The sequence below is a fragment of the Kogia breviceps genome, chromosome 12 (genome assembly GCF_026419965.1).
Source record: "Kogia breviceps isolate mKogBre1 chromosome 12, mKogBre1 haplotype 1, whole genome shotgun sequence".
Lineage (NCBI taxonomy): Eukaryota > Metazoa > Chordata > Mammalia > Artiodactyla > Physeteridae > Kogia > Kogia breviceps.
In genome coordinates this window covers 23568363-23588608 of record NC_081321.1, presented here as the reverse complement: position 1 = coordinate 23588608, position 20246 = coordinate 23568363, and the positions used below count along the sequence as shown (strand labels likewise).

The window sequence follows — 20246 nt, the reverse complement described above, 5'->3', positions numbered from 1 at the left end:
CTTCCAGTTTCGGTCTATTACAAAGCTGCTATGAATATTTGTGTACAAATCTTTATGTGCATATATATTTTTATTTCACTTGGGTAAATACCTAAGAATGGAATTTCTCAGTCATAATTTTCATAAGAAACTGTCAAACTATTTTCCAAAATCATTTTACCATTTTACACTCCCATCAGCAGTATATGAGAGTTTTACATACTATTATATTCTTGCCACACTTGATAAAACACTTCTTAATTTTAGCCCTTCTAGTTTCTAGTGAATGTGTTGTGGTATCTCATTGTGTTTTCAATTTTCACTTTTCAATGATTCAGTGATTTTAAGTACTTTTCCATGTGCTTACTGGCCACTTATAGCACTTTTTGTGAAGTGTGCTAAAATCTTTTTTCCAACTTTTAATTGGATTATCTTGTTATTATAACTTCCTTATATATCTTATAAAGGAGAACTAGGTCAATATGTGTATTGAAAATGTCTTTTCCCAGTTGTAAGTGGTCTTTTCATTTTTATAATGGTGTCTTTGAATGAGTAAGAGTTCTTAATTTTGACAAAATCTAATTTAAAAACTTCTTTGCTTTTTATAGTTCTTTAATGTTCTAAGAAATCTTTGCATAACCCAAGGTCACAAAGATTTCCTTTTTTGTTTTTGTCCTAGACTTCTATAATTTTTGCTTTATGTTTAGGTCTATGATCCATTTGAAATTGATTTTTGTATGTGGTGTAAAGTAAGAGTTGATGTTCATTTTTCTTCCCTATGGATATCAAATTCTTCCAGCATCATTTGTTGAGAAGACTATTGTTTCTCATTAAATTACTTTAGCACTTTTGTCAAAGATCTATTGACCATATATGTGGGGGCCTATTTCTGGACTCTGATTTACATATTTATCTATAGGTCAATATGACACTGCATTGCATCTTTTTAACTGTTGCTTTATGATAAGTCTTGAATTCAGATAGTAAAATTCCTACAGCTTTGTTTATCTTTTTCAAAATTGTTTGATTTTTCTAAGTCCTTTATATTTCCATGTAAATTTTAGAGTCAGTTTGTCAAACCTACCCCTCCCCACAAAATACTCAAAATACTGTCTTCTGGTGGTTTGATTGGAATTGTGTTGAATCTATTGATTAGTTTGTGAAGAATTAGTATATTATTCATATCAATCCATGAGCATGAACATGATCTATATCTCCATTTATTTAGGTCTTTAATTTCCTCAGCAATATTTTCTGGGTCTGTTTTTTAATTTGTTTTTACAAATCTGGATTATATTGTGTTAAATTTATCCCTATTTCATGTTTTTGGGATATCATTGAAACTGGTATTTTTCTTCTTAACTTACTTTCTAATTTTTGTTGCTAAAATTTAAAATAGTTTTTTTAAAAATTTGGGTTTGTATAATGTGATATTGCTAAATTCACTTATTATTTCTAGTAGATTTTTCTAACTTCCTAAGGACTTTCTGGATACAAAGCCATGTAATCTGCTTATAAAGACACTTTACTTCTTCCTTTCCAATGCATATTTATGTTACTTCATTTTGTTGCCTCATTACCCTAGAGAGGAGGATTATGTTAAATAGAAGCCATCAAGAGTCAGCATCCATGAGTTGTGCCCAATCTTAAGAAGGAAATGGTCAATCATTAGTCACTGAATGTGATGATTTTAGTGTTTATTATATAGGCACAGTTTGTCAAGTTGAGGGAGTTTCCTTCTATTCCTAATTTATTGAGAATTTCTTACATTTGAGGTGACCAATTTTTTTTTTCTTCTTTTATTTTAATCTAGTGAATTACATTAATTGCATGATTGATTTCTAATGTTAAGCCCACCTTGCACTCTGGAATAAACATTACATGATCAGGATATTTTACTTTCTTGTATGTAGGTAAAATTGACTTTAAAACATTTTATTCAATATTTTCCACTTGTGTATATGTGGAATTTTGGTCTCTGGTTTTCTTTTCATGTAATATCTGTCTGGTTTTGAAAATAGTATTTGTCTAGACTTAAAAAAAAACTAAGTGTTCCTTCCTCTTCTACTTTCTGAAAGACTTTTTACAGTGGTGCTATTATGTCACCTATAAGTATTTATAGAGTTCACTAGTAAAATCCTCTGGCCCTTGAGTTTTCTTTATGGAAGTGTTTAAAATTACATATTCATTCAATTAATTTGATTTATTTTGATCTATTTCATTAATTTCTGCTACTATCTTTATTATTTCTTTCTATCTACTAACTTAGGGCTTAATTTGTTTATGGGTTTAGTTGAGAAGTTTTCAGGGCAGGATAGCAGAAACTGGCTGAGTCTTCTTAAGTTTGGGAGATTTCTTAAGGCAAGGATTAAGGCAGACAAGATGAGGTTCTGAGTGAAGAAGGAAGTGTTATGTGAATCCCAAGACATTCCGAGATTGCAACTGCACAACTAATAGAGATGGTACTGTAGTTCTTAGAGCCCCCTTTTAGCCATTCTCTGACTAGTCCAGAGCTTGGTCACAAAAACAATCTCACTCCAGATCTATGTTATTGTCAGAAACTCTAGATGATTCTGCATCTCAAAATAAGAGTTTGGTAGCAGAATGGGATCTGGCCTTGTTGATCTTTTTGTCAGGTGACAGTAACTGCATGGTAGTGCTTAAAACTCTGGGGCTCTATGCTAGGGAATTGTAATATACATGAAGAATATGGGCAGGAGAATGATTAGCCTTTGTAGAATGCCTTGAAGACACAATCCCAAACTAGTGACCCCAAGCCAAGAACACTTCTCCCAGTGTCCATTTGGGTTTCAACTTGGAGATCCAGACACCATCTCCCTTAGTTTAGAGGTGGTTGTTCTATATGACCAGTGTATCACAAATTGTTAGCAAAGGTACAGGTGCTGCCTAGATTAGCTAATAGGAAGTCAAAAGCAATTGGATTATCCAATACTATGTGTTTAGCTGTGAAGTATCTTTTATAACTTTGGCCAATTTAAATAATATATTTCTGACAACTTTTCCAATTGTATCAACCCTAATGTAGAATTGTGCATAAAAAGTTGGTAAATCTCTAGAGTATGTAGTTCATTCTTCATTTTGTAAGTTACTGGATACACACTTCAATGAGATATGGTCCAGAGAAGGTGGAGGGATCTGGAATATGGGAAAGTCTCCAAAAATTACCTCACAGTCATAAATCAGATTAGTGTGTAGTAAACAAGTAAAGACTTAGTGTCCACATAAGAATAGTAGTCTAGAGGGGTATAGGTACTCTTGGGGTTATAGGTGTTGTTTAAGATGATTGAAATTTGCCAGCTAGACAGACGTCCCTCGAGGAGAGCAGAATTCTTGGTAAAGCTGAAAAACTCTCTGAGGATAACAAGTGGAGAAAAGATAGTCTCAATATGTATTCCTTACTTCTGTGATATCCCTAGCTCCAGAAATAGTACTGTAATTATTTTTGCAGTATTTTGCTGTTTGGGGCCAGGGTCCAGTATTCATATGTTTGGAGTGTAGTGTTAATAATATGGAGTCAGGAGTGTCTGAGGACAGTTACAGACCCTACCATTGTGGTCTTTGATTGATTTTGAGGGTGAACAGCATGTTGGGTTTATTATCAGCAATGTAACACTTATAAGAAAACTGTGAGTTTGACCTTAATATTTTAAGAGAAAAAATTAAAGTCAGGTGCCACATTACTGAATTTACAAAGCCATTACCTCATTTTGCTTTTGTTCTAAGAACATCTCAAAGTGTTTGGTCAAATCTGGTGGGTATATTAAAGAAGCAATTTCCAATTCTAGCCCTTGCTTGTATACGAAATTCCCTATTTCTAGCTAGAGGCTATGCGCAAAATTGAGGGTAATGCAGCAGAAGCAGCTGCCTGTGGATCTATCCAGAATGCTGTCAGAGAGAAGTGAAAAGATGTTTTTCAAAATTTCCCACGGATTTACCCTTTGCTTATAAAGTAGGTTAATATCAACTCATTCTTTACTGAAAATGCAACAAGTATGGCCCTAGTAAATAAGACTTGTCCCTCATCTTATGTTTTTTATTGTTTTTATTCTATGAGAAGAAACCAGGAGAAGCTAGATCCTTTTCTGAGCCTTTCAGTCCACGTTTTAGAGCCAGATGTTAGAAACTCAAGAACCTACTAATGCATTCCAGTTGATTTAGTTCAGGAGGCTGGTATTCTTAGTTTCCAGTAGTGTAGAATCTTGTCTTTTCTCTTGGGACTTGAGGAAAGCCCTTTGCTTAAAATCTACCTGTTCCTCATCCTATTTTGGTGGACTTATTTCTAGAAGAATTTGTACTATGGGGATGGAAACACAGCAGAAGTATATGTTAGGATAGCGGGCTTTGGGGGAAAGGGAAAAGCATCCCGGAAGAAGTGAGAAATAGAAGGAGTTGACAGCTGGGGGCAGTTTTCAAAGGAAGAAGAGTTAGGGTGGGGTTAGGAAATGACAAGATTTTAGTGGAACCAAAATGTCTTAAGTTTTTCCACATTTGTTGTTATCTTTGTACAAGAAAAAATGCTTTAATGAAGTTATATTGAAGTCAGAATTTTGGTTAGAAGCTTTTTACCACTAAAAAAAGGCAATGCAGTGAATACTAGAAATTGTCTTGCCCTTTTGCTCTAAGTTATGTTTAAGATGAACAATTTTGATTACATTAAAAGTTCCACAAAGTGGCCACTTACATTCCCAATTATCTTCAGTGAAATTGCTCCGTTTTGTAAGATATGCACAAAAATTTAGGTTATCATGAGAATACATATCTGATGAAGACATTTGGCCTGGGAGGTGTTAATATGTCATGAGATGATTCCATTAGACTCAACAGAGATTAGTCGCAGGTGTTGCCTCTTCGCCCCTGTGTCAGGCCCCCAACAGTCTTCAGCCATCTCTGACATCAGACCCGACAACTGTCAACCTCCAGTAGGTGGAGTTTTTGGAAATTTTATCTCCCAAATCAACTCTCAGGAACACAAAGATGGGTCAGAAAGACAAATAGAACTTGTAAGCTTTCCAGATAGTGACCCGGAACAAAGTTTGTTAAGGGATGCTGGCTTGACAAAACCTTGAAATAGTCAGTTATCACAACAAGTACTGAAAAATAGTGACCGGTGTTCATATCACTGAGTTTTGGTTGAGACGTAACTAGAGGGACTTGTGAGAGTTCTCTCTTTTTTTGTGTTGTTGATATACTGATGCTGCAGATATGTAGTGTGGTCAGGTGGGTTAGGGCTGGACTAGAATAGAGTTGGCAAACCCATGGCATTTATTATTGCCACCACCCTTTCCCTACCCGTGGAGTCCACTGCTAATCGATCATTGTCATTTTTTTTCTGGTCTGGACAGTGTTCCAGATAACCACTATCAATAGATTATATTGGCCAAACTGAGCCCTTACTATGTGCCAGACAGTCTTCTAAGCACTTTACAGGAATTAACTCCTGTAACCCTCACCTCAATGCTCTTTACAGATTATGTAACCCTGCCCAGAGTCACACAGCTAGTAAATGGCAGGTCTGGGGTTCAATCCCCAACTAGCTGTAACCAGAGCTGATGTTATCAGGGTGCATTGTAAAACAGGCTGTTAAAATATTTAAATACTTCCATAAGGTATTATAAATAGCATCCCTCTGCTGCCTTAGCCTGGCCCCTTTCTTCTGACCTCTTCTCCTAACTCTCTAACAATAAGGAGTTAACGCCCAGCACAGAGGAGGGCTTCCAGAAGCCAGATCCAGAACCAAGGCTGGGTTCTGTTCTGGTTGGACAGTGTTGGACACTGCCCACGTCTCATGAGTCATTAAAGATGGAATTTTAAATATCATCTCTGGGTGTGATCCTTTCAGATTTCGGCTGATACGATGTCAGTATTACTTACATAAAATATTTTTTTTTAATTCCCAAATTTCAGCCATTTATTTTTTTTCATCTTTTAATTCCTATGGGGTTCATCAATTCTTTATCGGTTAACATTCTCATTGACAAAGACCAATTTATATTAACTATAGTTATATATAACAAATCAAGGGAGTACATGGGAAAATCAGAACACAAGACTTCATCAGCTAAGTAGAGTTCACCTCAGTTTGCTGTTATGGAGACAAAGAAGATAAATACATTGAAGTATAAACAAAATATTACGCTCAGAATAACAGCATTCCAGAAGAAAACGGAAAGCTGAAGATACAATAAAGGTCTCTAATTTACAATATGTATAATTATATAATTTATTAAAATCAACACAATTCATGTACAAAATATTAACATGGCAGCCATTAAGTTTGTTAAGCACTTCAAATACTGAAATGTTAAACCAGTAAAACTACACTAAGCAACTTTTGCATCAAGGGATCTAACTAATCTAGCTCACGAGTTCAGGCTGAACATTCACTCTCCGAAGTATTTTATCAGGCATGCAAAAAACAGGGCTAACAGGTTTAATCTGTTCTTCTCCCAAAAGTGACAATCCAGCAGTTCCAAACACAGTATGAAAAAGATCTACCATTATCTCCTGGCCTGTCCGCAAATCCTCCCGTTTCTTCATCTTGACATGCTAAAATGAAACTGCGCAGTTTCTCTCTGTCAATCCAATGAAGCCTTCCAATTATCTTTAGCGAAGCCAACACCCACCAAGAACAGCATACATCTGGTAACTTCTCTGGCCTTCCATTGAGTCCACCTGATGGAAGCTGTCATTCACAAAGCCGCCAACCAAGTAAATCAGAATTTACTCGATGCAACTGACTAGTAATAGCCAGGAATCCTGTGCAACAATAGACCTGCCCAGCATGGGATTCAGAACCTGGCCTGCAACCAAATCCACCATCAAAGTTCATACATGATAAAACAAATTCGATTGCCTTTTCCACATTAATAGCATCCAGCTTCCCCAATAGAGCCAAAGTTGCCACCACACAAAAAGAGAATCTTGTGTCGATTACTCCCTATTATATAAAAGTAGATTTTCACATCCCATGAAGCAGCTGGTCTCTCCTGCCTGCACTGTATTCAGCCCTTATCTTTGAGACTGGCCCCCTCTGTTCCAGTACTTCTGTATGCTGATATAACTAGCACAGTGCATGCTGGAACTTCCAGCAGACCATTAACTCCAGTTAGGCCAGCTGCTTAGTGGGACGTAACCATCTTTCTTTGAGCCATAGGATGCTATATAATCTGCATGCTTCTCCACTAATAGGGTGTTGGGTGCATCTGACTTGATAATAACATCCTTCTGCGGTGTGCCCTTGCCTGAGAGCGAAAAGAGAACTAAGGTCGTCCCTGGGCGGATTTAGGCGGCAAGCCCATAAAATATTTTTAAAGTAACATTAAGTCACACATCATACTATAGTAAATAAAACCATAGCAAAATATAGAAAAAAAAGTAAGTAAACATATGATAACAACATCATTCTTTTCTAATGAGCCCTTAATTATGTTTTTCTAAACCCCTTTTCTCATCACTAGCCAAAGCTCCTTTTCCATTGATAATATCATTCTAGTCACAAGAATGATAAAATTAGGCACTTTTGCTTAATTTTTTTTAAGACCAACCGTCTGATTCCATATTCCTCAATGGAATGAAATCTCACTTTTATGACTCATTTCTGGTGCAGACTTTCCTGTTCAGAACAATTTCCCCATCTATCTCTGAGCTGTGTCTTATTGCTTATCAGAAGCTGCTGGGTATCTTTGAGATGCCTCAGGACCAGAGTCCCTGCACAGACCTGGCAGGTCAGTGAAGGTCCATCTCACCACAGCCCCGGGGAGGTGAGGTATATCCTGGTGGCAGGTACTGGAGTTTCCTCTGTTTTTGTCTTTCTGCACAAACACCCAACTCCTTTCCTTTTCCAACGTTCCACTTCTTTCCAGGACTCTGATTTTCTGGCTCCTGCATTGAAATAACCACTGGCATTTCTCCCTGTGAACCTTGGCTGTGGACCCATTCTCTTTCTCAACTCCTCCATTCCTCACTCTACTGCAGACCCCACCTCATGGCAGCTCCCACCACTCACCCAACCAGGCCTGGACTCCATTTTTGCCAAGCCCCGTGGGGCAGAACTGGCATTCTTTGAGTTAGTTTCTTCTGAGATGTAATTTAGATACAGTAAAGCTTCTACTGAGTTCAAACTCCTCAAGTTGGAGCTGAGCTGTCTACTTGGTAAAACTGAATTTTACAGGGACCAAGTTCATTTTGACATTCAAGCAATATTGTTAAATAAGCAGAGAACCACTTAACAATAACTAGGAAAACAACAAAAAATGTATATTAGAAATTGTTCTCTTTTCACACTTGAAGAGTAATGAGAAATGGTCTTAACTTGTAGACATTGATTAATGTTAAAATTTCTCTTCTGTAAGTTTTTCTTTTGAGTAAGAAATTGTGAACTTTCCTTCTTTGGAGGTCTTATAACATTTGCAGTAGTTTTAAGCAAGGCTGTCTGGAGGAAGAGCACTGACCTTGGGAGATTCCTTCCAAAAAGCAGCTAGAAGTGGTTCTAAATCAGAAGTCAGGATTTACATCACTTAGAAGAAGTAACAATGTAGAAATCGAATTGCATTTCTAGTGATAACTGTTGCCTACCTCCAGAGTATGAATCAATTCAACTTCACTTAGAAATTTATAAAATTCTATAAATGTGTCACTTTTGGTTTTTTTAAGCTTTGAAGATATTTATAATATACATTGCAATAAAAAAAGTAAATTTCCCTCCTTCCTCCAGAAAACCCTGAACATCCAGCTTCAGAATATCCTGTCTTCTATCTATTTATGAATGCATTCAAACATTTAGCCATTCCATCAATGAACAAATATCTGATTTGTTACTGTGTGCAGGCAATTTGTTAAGCTCCAGGGGCAGACAGAACAGAGCTGGTCCACCCTTTTGCACTGTTGGTGGGAATGTAAACTGATACAGCCACTGTGGAGAACAGTATGGAGGTTCCTTTAAAAAATAAAAATAGGATTTCACCATATGACCCAGCAATCCCACTGTTGGGCATATACCCAGAGAAAAGCATAATTCAAAAAGATACATGCACCCCAAGATTCACTGCAACACTGTTTACAATAACCAGGTCATGGAAGCAACCTAAATGCTCATCAACAAACGAATGGATAAAGAAGATGTGGTACATATATACAATGGAATATTACTCAGCCATAAAAGGGAATGAAATTGGGTCATTTGTAGAGACATGGATGGACCTAGAGACTGTCATACAGAGTGAAGTAATCAGAAAAGAGAAAAACATAACGTATACGGATGCATAGCGTGGAATCTAGAAAAATGGTACAGATGAACCGGTTTGCAAGGCAGAAATAGAGACACAGATGTAGAGAACAAAAGTATGGACACAAGGGGGGGAAAGCGGGGCGGGGGTGTGGTGGTGTGATGAATTGGGAGATTGGGATTGACATATATACACTAATATGCATAAAATAGATAACTAATAAGAACCTGCTGTATAAATAAATAAGTAAATAAAATGAAATTCAAAAACCAAAACAAAAAAAAAAACAGTGCTGGTCCAGGTTTTGGTAATTAAAAGCCAGTGAAAATGGTTTACAACAGTAAAACATTTATAAAATGGTTAAATATTTGTAAAGTCCTAGCCTTCCTACTTTAAGTCAGTTGTATCATTTAAGGCTTATTTTTTCATTGTCTGCGGTGATCTGTATCTACTGTTTACTAAGTTTATTCACACTGTACTGCTGCCTTACATATACCAGTTTAGGCAGAAAACAGGAAAATTTTATCTTTCCACTCTGTCTGCCTGGAATCCACATCACTGTTTTGCTAGGGCTTCTTTAAGAAGGAACTGACTGGAAAACTGGACCGTTTGTTAGTATTAACCCCTTTGGCTCAGTTACCTCTCATTCTTTTCAAAAAAAAATGTGTGTGTGTGAGTGTGTGTGTGTGATATGACATGACACTCCTCTAGAATGAGAATAAAACGTAATTGTAAAGCCTAATGACTATTTCCTATTTTATCCTCTTTCCAGACAATTCAGTGATCTCAGAACACTTCAAGTCCACGTAACCCTCGTTTTTTTTTTTTTTTGCGGTACGCGGGCCTCTCACTGCTGTGGCCTCTCCCGTTGCGGAGCACAGGCTCCGGACGCGCAGGCTCAGCGGCCGTGGCTCACGGGCCCAGCCGCTCCGGAGCATGTGGGATCCTCCCGGACCGGGGCACGAACCTGCGTCCCCTGCATCGGCAGGCGGACTCGCAACCCCCGCGCCACCAGGAAAGCCTCCATGTACCCATCTTACTTTACATGCTATGGATGGCATACATTTTGTTTTCTTTTTTAAAAAAAAATAAGTTTCATTGAGAGATAATTTACATACCATAAAATTCACCATTTTAAAGTGTAAAACTCAATGGATTTTAGTGTACACTCAGAATTGTGCATCACCACAATATAATTTTAGAACATTTTCATGACTCTAAAAAGAAATCCTGTGCTCATTAGCAGTCACTCCCTATTAACTTGCTCCCCAGCCCCGGCAACTGGTAATCTACTCTCCGTCTCTATAGATTTGTAAGCAGGTAATTTTCAACTAGATTTAATCACATGGTACCACATTTACCATTTAGATTGCATTCTTGTTCTTCCTCTGTCTCTGTACTTTCATCTGGAATTATTTTCATTCTGCTGGAAGACCACCCATTAGTGTTTCCTTTAATACTGGTCTTCTGGTGATAAACTCTTCCTGGTTTTGTTAATAAAAGATTTTTCTTTCACCTTTACTGAGATGATCAAGATCCCTGGAAGTTGGACTGGAGTTAGAAGTGGCGGTGGAATTCCAGTTCCTCTTTTTTCTAGGGTGCCTTCTACAGGGCCCCACCCCTATGCCTAGATGGGGTCACCTTGTACCTGTTCTGTGGAAACTGAACTCCTTCTTGGTCCCCAGAGGGTGTCAATGCTGGGCTCTGCCTCTCACTCATCGCTGGGGCAAAAAAGGGCCCCAGGTGCTGGGCTCATCCTTTATCTTCTCCTGGCACTTCTCTCCTCTTAAAAATCTGCTGTTATGAGGCAAGTGTTGTTGCTTAGTCTAATTTTCTATGTATCCTTGGATCCAGTCCTCCCCTATAGGGAGGAAAAGTCTATGGTTTTTTACACCCATGACACTCCTACTTTCTCCAGGCTTAGTACAAGGATATCGGTTCACTGTCTCCTACCTCAGAGTTACAACAAATAGATCAAAGGAGTGCAAGTTCCAGACCTGCAACTTTAAAGGAAAGAAACCAAAGATTTCCTTGAAAATCCTAGGAAATGAATATCCTGGGAAAAATAGGTCTTTTCAATACCTTCCTATTTTTTCGTTAGTTCATTTTCACTATAAACTCAGCTTCCAAGGATTTAAAAAAATGTTTTAAGCAGATTGAAGAAAGGGATACGCATTAGTGATAAAATAGCCAGTTTTGCTAGTGATTCCTTTGTAACCATGGGGAAATCTAAAAAATTTCCTATGAAGTAACTGTTAAAAATTTATGTACTGTGATGTTAAAGATTAAAGTTTTGGAAAGAAAAATGATTAAAGTTTCCTTGGGAAGCAATTTGATCCTGGCAGTCAAATTACAATAAAACAGAACAGCTGGGTGACTCATTGGTGATGGAGGCATTCTCTGGCACCAGGAATTGAGAAGTTTCATAATCTCGATCCCATGACCGCAGTGAGGCAACGGTGAGCAAGATAGACTATGGTTGTCCAGAGTAAATGCAAGTTAGGATGATAGCCACATTCTCAGAATGAATGAATAGCTGCTTAACAGCAGATTTTCTATTTTTCCATAATGGAGAAAAATAGAAGTAGCAAGATATTACTGAGAGAAAAGAGAGAGAGAAAAATCACCACCACCATTATCATAATCTTTCATCATAACTAACTTCTACTGGGCACACTTACTATGTATCACTATGTCAGGCACTTGGCAAAGCTCTTAACTGAGCTCATTCAATCCTCACAGTCACCCTCTGAGGCATTTTCACAGGCTAGGAAGACAGAACCCTGTACAATACTGGTCAGACAGAGAAAGGCCCGGTTTTCTGTGCACATCCTGACTTTAAACCATTCGAAGCAAAATAGAGTGATTCGTTCAAGAGCAAGTGTGAGTAGTTGGAGCATTAAAACTTTGCTACGGGGCTTCTCTGGTGGCGCAGTGGTTGAGAGTCCGCCTGCCGATGCAGGGGACATGGGTTCGTGCCCCGGTCCGGGAAGATCCCACGTGCCGCGGAGCGGCTGGGCCCGTGAGCCATGGCCGCTGAGCCTGCGCGTCCGGAGCCTGTGCTGCGCAACGGGAGAGGCCACGACAGTGAGAGGCCCGCGTACTCAAAAAAAAACAAAAACAAAAAACTTTGCTACTTCTAGGGAACACAGATTAAATGGAACCCTCCTTTATTCAAAAACAAGTAATTTTCAATTTGGGGGTAGATGATAAAACTCAGGATTAGACTTAGTGATAAATTATAGCTAAAACTGTATTAGCCATTAAGGCACTTAACTGTGCCTAAATTATTGACTTCCTTTATAAATGGCTCTAAATAACATTTTTTCATGGATTTTTCACATTTTCTAGGCATCTTATTCATAGAAATACTCTAATATGGCAATTTAATTCTTGTGTGGTATTTTTCACTTATTTGGTAATTTACTTTCAGAATAGTGAAAATTCTTATGGGAGTCTCCTAAAAAACACCCCAAAATACAGGAAGTATAATCTTCTGAAACCTACTTAAAAATTAAGCAGAAATACATTTATTCATATAGAAGTCTTAACATCTAAAACGAAAATATTATATATATTTCATGTGTGAGATTATATATACTATAAAACATATTCATATATTCATATTTGTATATAAATATGAAAATGCTTTGTAATGCCAAACTTGCGGAACTCTCACTGCTCTGGCCTCTCCCGTTGCGGAGCACAGGCTCCGGACGCGCAGGCTCAGCGGCCATGGCTCACGGGCGCAGCCCCTCCGCGGCACGTGGGATCTTCCCGGACCGGGGCACGAACCCGTGTCCCCTGCATCGGCAGGCGGACTCTCAACCACTGCGCCACCAGGGAAACCCCAAACTTTTATTTTTATGCTTTCGCATTATTGCTTTAGTTTCCATGCCTCCCGGCAGACATATTCCACTGGCTCAGGGATAATAGAGGGATTTCAACTCACAGGCCAACCTATCCACAGAGTGGCAGTCTGGAGGGTTGTCTTGAGACGGATTCTAGGACTGCGTCTGGAGTTCACGCGCAAAGCTATCACAATTGATTAGTCACATTTTTTCATGAGCCTAGAAGGGAGGAGGATTTATGGCAAGTTTCCTGGGATTGGCATCACTGTCACTCGTGGTACCACCTCCCAGTAGCTGTTATCTGAATTTGGGGCCACGTATGAAAGAAAACAAAACAGCATTTGGGTGTTTCCGTAAATACAAATGGGTCAGCAATTCAGCATTACCACGACACTCTGATTCTTAGATGGTAGGTGTAATTCTCATTCTCTTAAAAAAAGTTCGTCAGATGGACCAAACATTCTCCTAATCCCTCCAACTGCATCAGAGGGAAGGAATGAAGTCACTGAACAAATGGGAAATGAAAGTGACAGGGTTTGTGAAATAGATTGCGAAGCAAGTATCTCTACCTTGTCTTCCGTCTGACCACATGGGCCACAGTATTCAGCACTCATCCAGGAGGTACAAAGAAGACTTAAAATTATTTAAAACTCTACCACCACCACCACCACAACCTCTGGTTATCTCATTCATAGAAACAAGGCCAACAATAAAGTCCAAAGGACGTTTTTCATTTTTTTTGTAAGCTGCGGTGGGGCCTGAAAAGATTCATTCATATCTCTCTCCATAAATTCACATGTGGAAAAATAGGCCAAGAAATAAGACTTAGCAGCACAGTGGGGAAAGATGGGAGATTGTTATCTCTCAAGGGAAATTGTTTATCTCCAGAGAAAATCTTTACTTCTTGGCAAAAAAAAAAAAAAAAAAAAAAATTGGCTTGGTAGGTTCTCCAACTTCTTTAATAATATAGGATGCAAGCAGAGTCATTGGCTTTTGCAGGTATTTTATCAAGTCCCTTGTGCCTGAAACTATTAATTCTGGCTGTGCCCAGACCCTCTAAAGAGAGGAGCAGGGAGTGGACCTCAGCACCATTTGTGAGGTGGGGAATTTGTTAGCAAAATAATTCTACAATTTAATAAAATATAAATAAATGTTACACATTAAACACTTTATAAAACAAAATGTTACTGTACTACATAGAACATAAAACACTAAATAATGATGACTAATAAATATTTCATATAGACCAGGCAACATTCAGATTCTTCATGTTATTTGTTCTCTCTTTTTTTTTTTTTCGATACGCGGGCCTCTCACTGTTGTGGCCTCTCCCGTGGCGGAGCACAGGCTCCGGATGCGCAGGCCATGGCTCGCGGGCCCAGCTGCTCCGCGGCACGTGGGATCTTCCCGGACCGGGGCACGAACCCGTGTCCCCTGCATCGGCAGGCAGACTCTCAACCACTGCGCCACCAGGGAAGCCCTGTTTTCCTTTTTTGAAAATAATCTTTAATTTTGAGCCTCATCCCCTACAAACTGACAATCACATGTGAGTTCCTGAATTTAATCCCCCAGCAGCATTTATGCAGTGGACCTAGGTTTTTATGGTTTTCTTTATTCATTCATCTCCTTCCCTTCCTTCCTTCCTTCCCTTCCTCCCTCCTTCCTTCTTTTTGTTTTGTTTTGATTTATTCTTACAGCCTTTAAAGATTTTAAGTGGGGGGAAAAAAAAGAGTTTAACATTACAGCTATGGGGGTGCCTATTGTTTCTTCCATTCTTCTTGGCTGACAGCTATTACGATTTTTAAAAGAAAAAAATTTGCATTAGAGAAAACATTTTAAAGTAGAAAAATAGTACTAAGGGGCATTTGGGCCAGTCTTCACGGGAATGTCCTCACTTCTGATACCAATTGCAAGTTTGGGGGGTTCCCCAAACCACCCCCAATTTCAATAATTTGCGAGAAAGATTCACAGAACTCTCACTGAAAACTGTTATACTCAACAGTTCTGGATTCTTACAGGGAAAGGATGCAGATAGAAAGAAGCAAAGAAAGAAGCAAACAGGACAGAGTCCAGTAGAAACACCAAATGGAGCTCCTGTTGTCTTCTCTCCATGAAGCCAGGACACATCACACTCCCGGCATTGTGTGACAATATGTACATCGACTGCCGACCAGGGAAGCTCACTCAAGCCTTTGGTACCCAGAGTTTTTATTGGGGCCTGTATGGCTGACCTATAGGCATCAGCCCCTCCCAGAGGTCAGGCTAATATCTTCGAGGTCAGAACTGATACTGCGTGACCCAAGCTCCCATCATAAACTGCACTGTTTGGTTGTCTGGTGCCCAAAGCCCCCAGCAAAGACCCTCCTGTCAGGCAGGATATTCCAGGGGCCTAAAAATTATCTCCTAGTAGCCCAGGGTTAAGGCCAGACCTCTTAATTCCTCACTACACAAGTATAAATGACCTCCCTGCCCTTGCCCATACTTATCACTGAAATTTAAAACAGTAATACCGGGCTTCTCTGGTGGCTCAGTGGTTGAGAATCCGCCTGCCGATGCAGGGGACGCGGGTTCGTGCCCCGGTCCGGGAGGATCCCACATGCCGCGGAGCGGCTGGGTCTGTGAGCCATGGCCGCTGAGCCTGCGCGTCCGGAGCCTGTGCTCCGCGACGGGAGAGGCCACAGCAGTGAGAGGCCCGCGTACCACAAAAATAAATAAATAAATTAAATTAAATAATAATACCAATAGTGGCCAATCTTATTTCATCTGAAAGTGTGCCGGAGGCAGTTGATACGAGTTCACAAAAACTGATTGTTAAATATTTAGGAATTTTGTAAGCTGGTTGTTAAACACAGGCATTATAAAAAGTTTAGTTATATACACTTATAGAAATTAAACACAAAGATAATAAATGTTCAAAACTCATCATTTTCTAATTATTTAATTATTAATATACTCTTGATCCCATCTACCTCTACTGTATCTGTATGGTGAAAATTCTATAGAATGTCACGCATCTCTTCCCTTCTCTGTGTTCAGTGATGGTAGCATGAAATCGACTGTGGTTAGAATATTTACACTGTGAAATTCAGCAAATGCTATGAATCAAGACTTTTTGGGATACTCTTTCATTTTGAGAAGCATCTTTCTGTGGATCCAACTATTACTAGAGCTGTTGAGAATATTTTATAGGCTGTGACAACACCGGGATAAGTTTCTGATAAATTACTTCAAAATATAGTATTTCTAGAGCTGATGATTCTGATCGAATAATTTTTCTAAAAAAATTAACTCTTCATACAAATCACTTTATTGTAAGTCTGAATTTAATTTTAAATGTAAATTTATACAATGGCATGTTAGTGTTTCCTCTGACATTTCCTGTAAATTGTGGAAGTTGTCCAAGAAACTAAAAGTGACTTTTTGATTTGTATATAATTAAAATGTAAAATAAAAATGTATGCAATTTAAAATTTCAGTCATATGAAAATATTGGTTTTCTGTTGTGTACAATAATCTTACATTTTAATTTCCATTTCTAAGACTGTGGATATATGCTTTGCAATGTTGTGGCAGTTTTCAAAACTAGGGATTCTAGACTCTGAAGTCTGGTAAGTACTTCATGTGCTTTATTGCAATGTACCTGTTATGCTTTTGTCTTGTAGTAATTTGTTGACAACATTTATTGCCTGAGAGCCAGAAATTGCAAGATCACAGGTAATGTTTTATATTCTTTCGTTTTAATTCTGTGCAGATGCCACAGAGATGAGTTCTGGGGATGAAAGGGAAAGCCAGTTTCCCCTCACTAGGAGCCAGCCCCTCCTCTCTCCTGAGGCTGCTGCCACCAGTCAGGACCCAGGTCTGGGTGCAGCCATTGCTCAGATCACGTGGCATCCCAGACTCCAATACTTGCCCTGCCAGGTACTGGGTCAGCTTCTTAGAGTACATGGTGCCTGTATTACCATGGCTCAAGGGGTGGAGTGGTAGGTATATTTCAATTTCCTTTTTCTCCCCCCTATTTTTATGTATTTTCTTCAAGGACAGATAATAGTTAAATAATTAAACAAGAATTTCTTTTTCGATGTAAATTATGTTATTAGCACTTTTCCTGAATTTGTCTTGTAACATTGCATTTGTCCTGCCAACTAAAGAATGTTGCCACCATCCAGTTCTACAAAAAAACAAGTCATTAGCCACTATAGTCTCTGACCTACAATTCACCTTGAGAGGAATTCAGGGTGAAGCTCAGGATGAGGCACTCTGTGTTCTGGGAAAACAGGCAGAACAAGCCCTCAGAAAGTTAGATATTTTCAGAACATTGAGTGAACCAAGATTCTTGCGTCTCCCCATACTTAGAAAAGCACTAAAAACATTAACTGAGATATGTTTCTTGTGACTAGCAGTAACCTTCTACAAAGATCTGTGCTTCATTGCACGTACTCCCTTTTTTTAAATTGATGCCTTTTAACTTTTATTTTTTCTAATTTTATGGAAATATAGTATTGATTTACAATGCTTTGTTAGCTTCTGCCGTACAGCAAAGTGAGTCAGTTAAACATACACATATATCCGCTCTTTTTTAGATTCAATTCCCATATAGGTCATTACAGAGCATTGAATAGAGTTCTCTGTGCTGTTCAGTAGGGTCTTCCTAGTTAAGTGTTCTACATATAGTAGTGTGTATATGTCAATCCCAATATCCCAGTTTATCCCTCCACGCCTGCCTTTCCTCCCTGGTAACCACAAGTTTGTTTTCTACATCTCAACCTCTGTTCTGTAAATAGGTTCATTTGTACCATTTCTTTAGATTCCACATATAAGCAATATGATATGATATTTGTCTTTCTCTGTCTGACTTACTTCAGCACATACTTCTTTGCCAAAATCACATGTCTGCAGACCTCCCCACCAGCTCTTCCAAGCAATTCCTCAGAACTATCTGAGAGGCTATAGTCCTCAGCAAGTCCCCAGGTAAAACTAAAACCCACAGCTCTCACGTTGTGAGTTTTTACTTCAGTCAACAGTTTCTTTATATCCTGGTACCTGAACAGGGTGTATTGGGCTGAAACTGCAGTGGGCAGTAATTTGAAATTTGTTTTATTAAATTATCTACTTGCCCTTGATTTATTTTTAGTTGTGTCCTAATTTCTTTCAGAGTTATGGTCCACATTAATTTGTATGAGCCTCAGAGAAGCCCTTCATAATAATTTATGTTTTTAATTGCTCTGAGGGGACAAAAGGTGTCTTAGAAGGTAGTATTGTTCTAATGATAAATCCTTTAAAAATAATCAGAGACAAAGTAACAAGAATTAACTTAATTTGCTTTTGGGCCTCTTTGTTAGGCAAGGTGAGTGCTTTACACTTTAAGCAGAGAGATAATGAGGTAGCATATCAGAATAGACCTTCTCTCTCTGACATCAATACTTTTACACTATTTTTCTATAACACAGAAGAGTATTGGATCAGGAAATGATGGGGCTGCAAAGGAACTGTTTACTTTTATTATTTGATTATTTTTTTAACATCTTTACTGGAGTATAATTGCTTTACAAAGCTGTGTTAGTTTCTGCTTTATAACAAAGTGAATCAGCTATGCGTATACATATATCCCCATATCCCCTCCCTCTTGCGTCTCCCTCCCACCCTCCCTATCCCACCCCTCTAAGTCATCACAAAGCACCGAGCTGATTTCCCTGTGCTATGCAGCTGCTTCCCACTAGCTATCTATTTTACATTTGGTAGTGTATATATGTCCATGCCACTCTCTCACTTTGTCCCAGCTTACCCTTCGCCTCCCCGTGTCCTTAAGTCCATTCTCTACGTCTGCATCTTTATTCCTGTCCTGCCCCTAGGTTCTTCAGAACCATTTTCTTTTTTAGAGTCCATATATATGTGTTAGCATACATATATAGTATTTGTTAGTATTTGTTTTTCTCTTTCTGACTTACTTCCCTCTGTATGACAGACTCTAGGTCCATGCACCTCACTACAAATACCTCAATTTCGTTTGTTTTTATGGCTGAGTAATATTCCATTGTACATATGTGCCACATCTTCTTTATCCATTCATCTGTCGATGGACATTTAGGTTGTTTCCATGTCCTGGCTATCGTAAACAGAGCTGCAATGAACATTTTGGTACATGACTCTTTTTGAATTATGGTTTTCTCAGGGTATATGCCCAGTAGTGGGATTGCTGGGTCATATGGTAGGAACTGTTTACTTTTAAAAAGTATTTCCTTATTACTTTGTCCTTGAGAGGACTTGAGGTATCTCATTATTTTAAAGTACATTAACCCCAAATTCATCATCTGAACTAAATAGAATGGAGATGCCAGTCAATCTACAGCAAATCTTGATGAAACTCTGTGCTCAGAAACCTGGAATCCCACTTCGAGGTTTCCTTCATCTTTTCTCCCTTTGATTGTCTTTTTGGAGTTCAGCTTTGTCCTTCTTCATTTCTATCGTCATGGAGAATTCTGATAAATGTTTTCTTCTAAAAAAGATAACTCAAAAAAGAACATAATGAATGTATAAACAAAATGCAGTATATCCACACAATGTAATCCTATTTGGCCACACAAGGAGTCAAAGACGGATAGATGCTCCAACATGGATGAACCTTGAAAAACATGCCAAGTGAAAGAAGCTACAGACAAAAGATCATGAATTAAATGATTCCACTTACATGAAAATGTCATGAATAAGCATTCATGAGACAGAAAGTAGATTAATGGTTGCTTAGCACTGATTAGGGGAATTGGTAGGTGATAAAGGGTACAGGGTTTCTTTTTGAGGTGATGGAAATGTTCTAAAATTGATTGTGGTAATGGCTGTATAACTTTGTGAATATACTAAAAGCCACTGAATTGTACACTTTAAATGGATGCATTGTATGATATGTGAATTGTACCTCAATAAAGCTACTACCAGAGGTGGGGAAAAAAAAAAAAGAACAGGGTGGGCAAGCTGTGCCTCCTACAAGGGTGATTGATTTAAGGGAGAAAAGGCCTGCTCTCTTTAAAAATCTACAATTAGAGGCACTCTTTGGGAGTAAGATATTGTCTCAAGAAAGCCTCTATTAATTGTAGGTAAGGACTGATACATTGGCTTATTACACCTACTGTCATTTCAGCAGGGACAAATTCACTGTCTTAGTCAGCTGTTAACTCAG

The 20246-nt window shown here is 38.6% G+C and overlaps 1 pseudogene; it reads right to left on the bottom strand.

The window, feature by feature from the left end:
* Positions 1-6354: 6354 nt before the first annotated feature.
* LOC131766173 (geranylgeranyl transferase type-2 subunit beta pseudogene) lies at positions 6355-7023 on the bottom strand (annotated as a pseudogene).
* Between the last annotated feature and the right edge of the window lie 13223 nt (positions 7024-20246).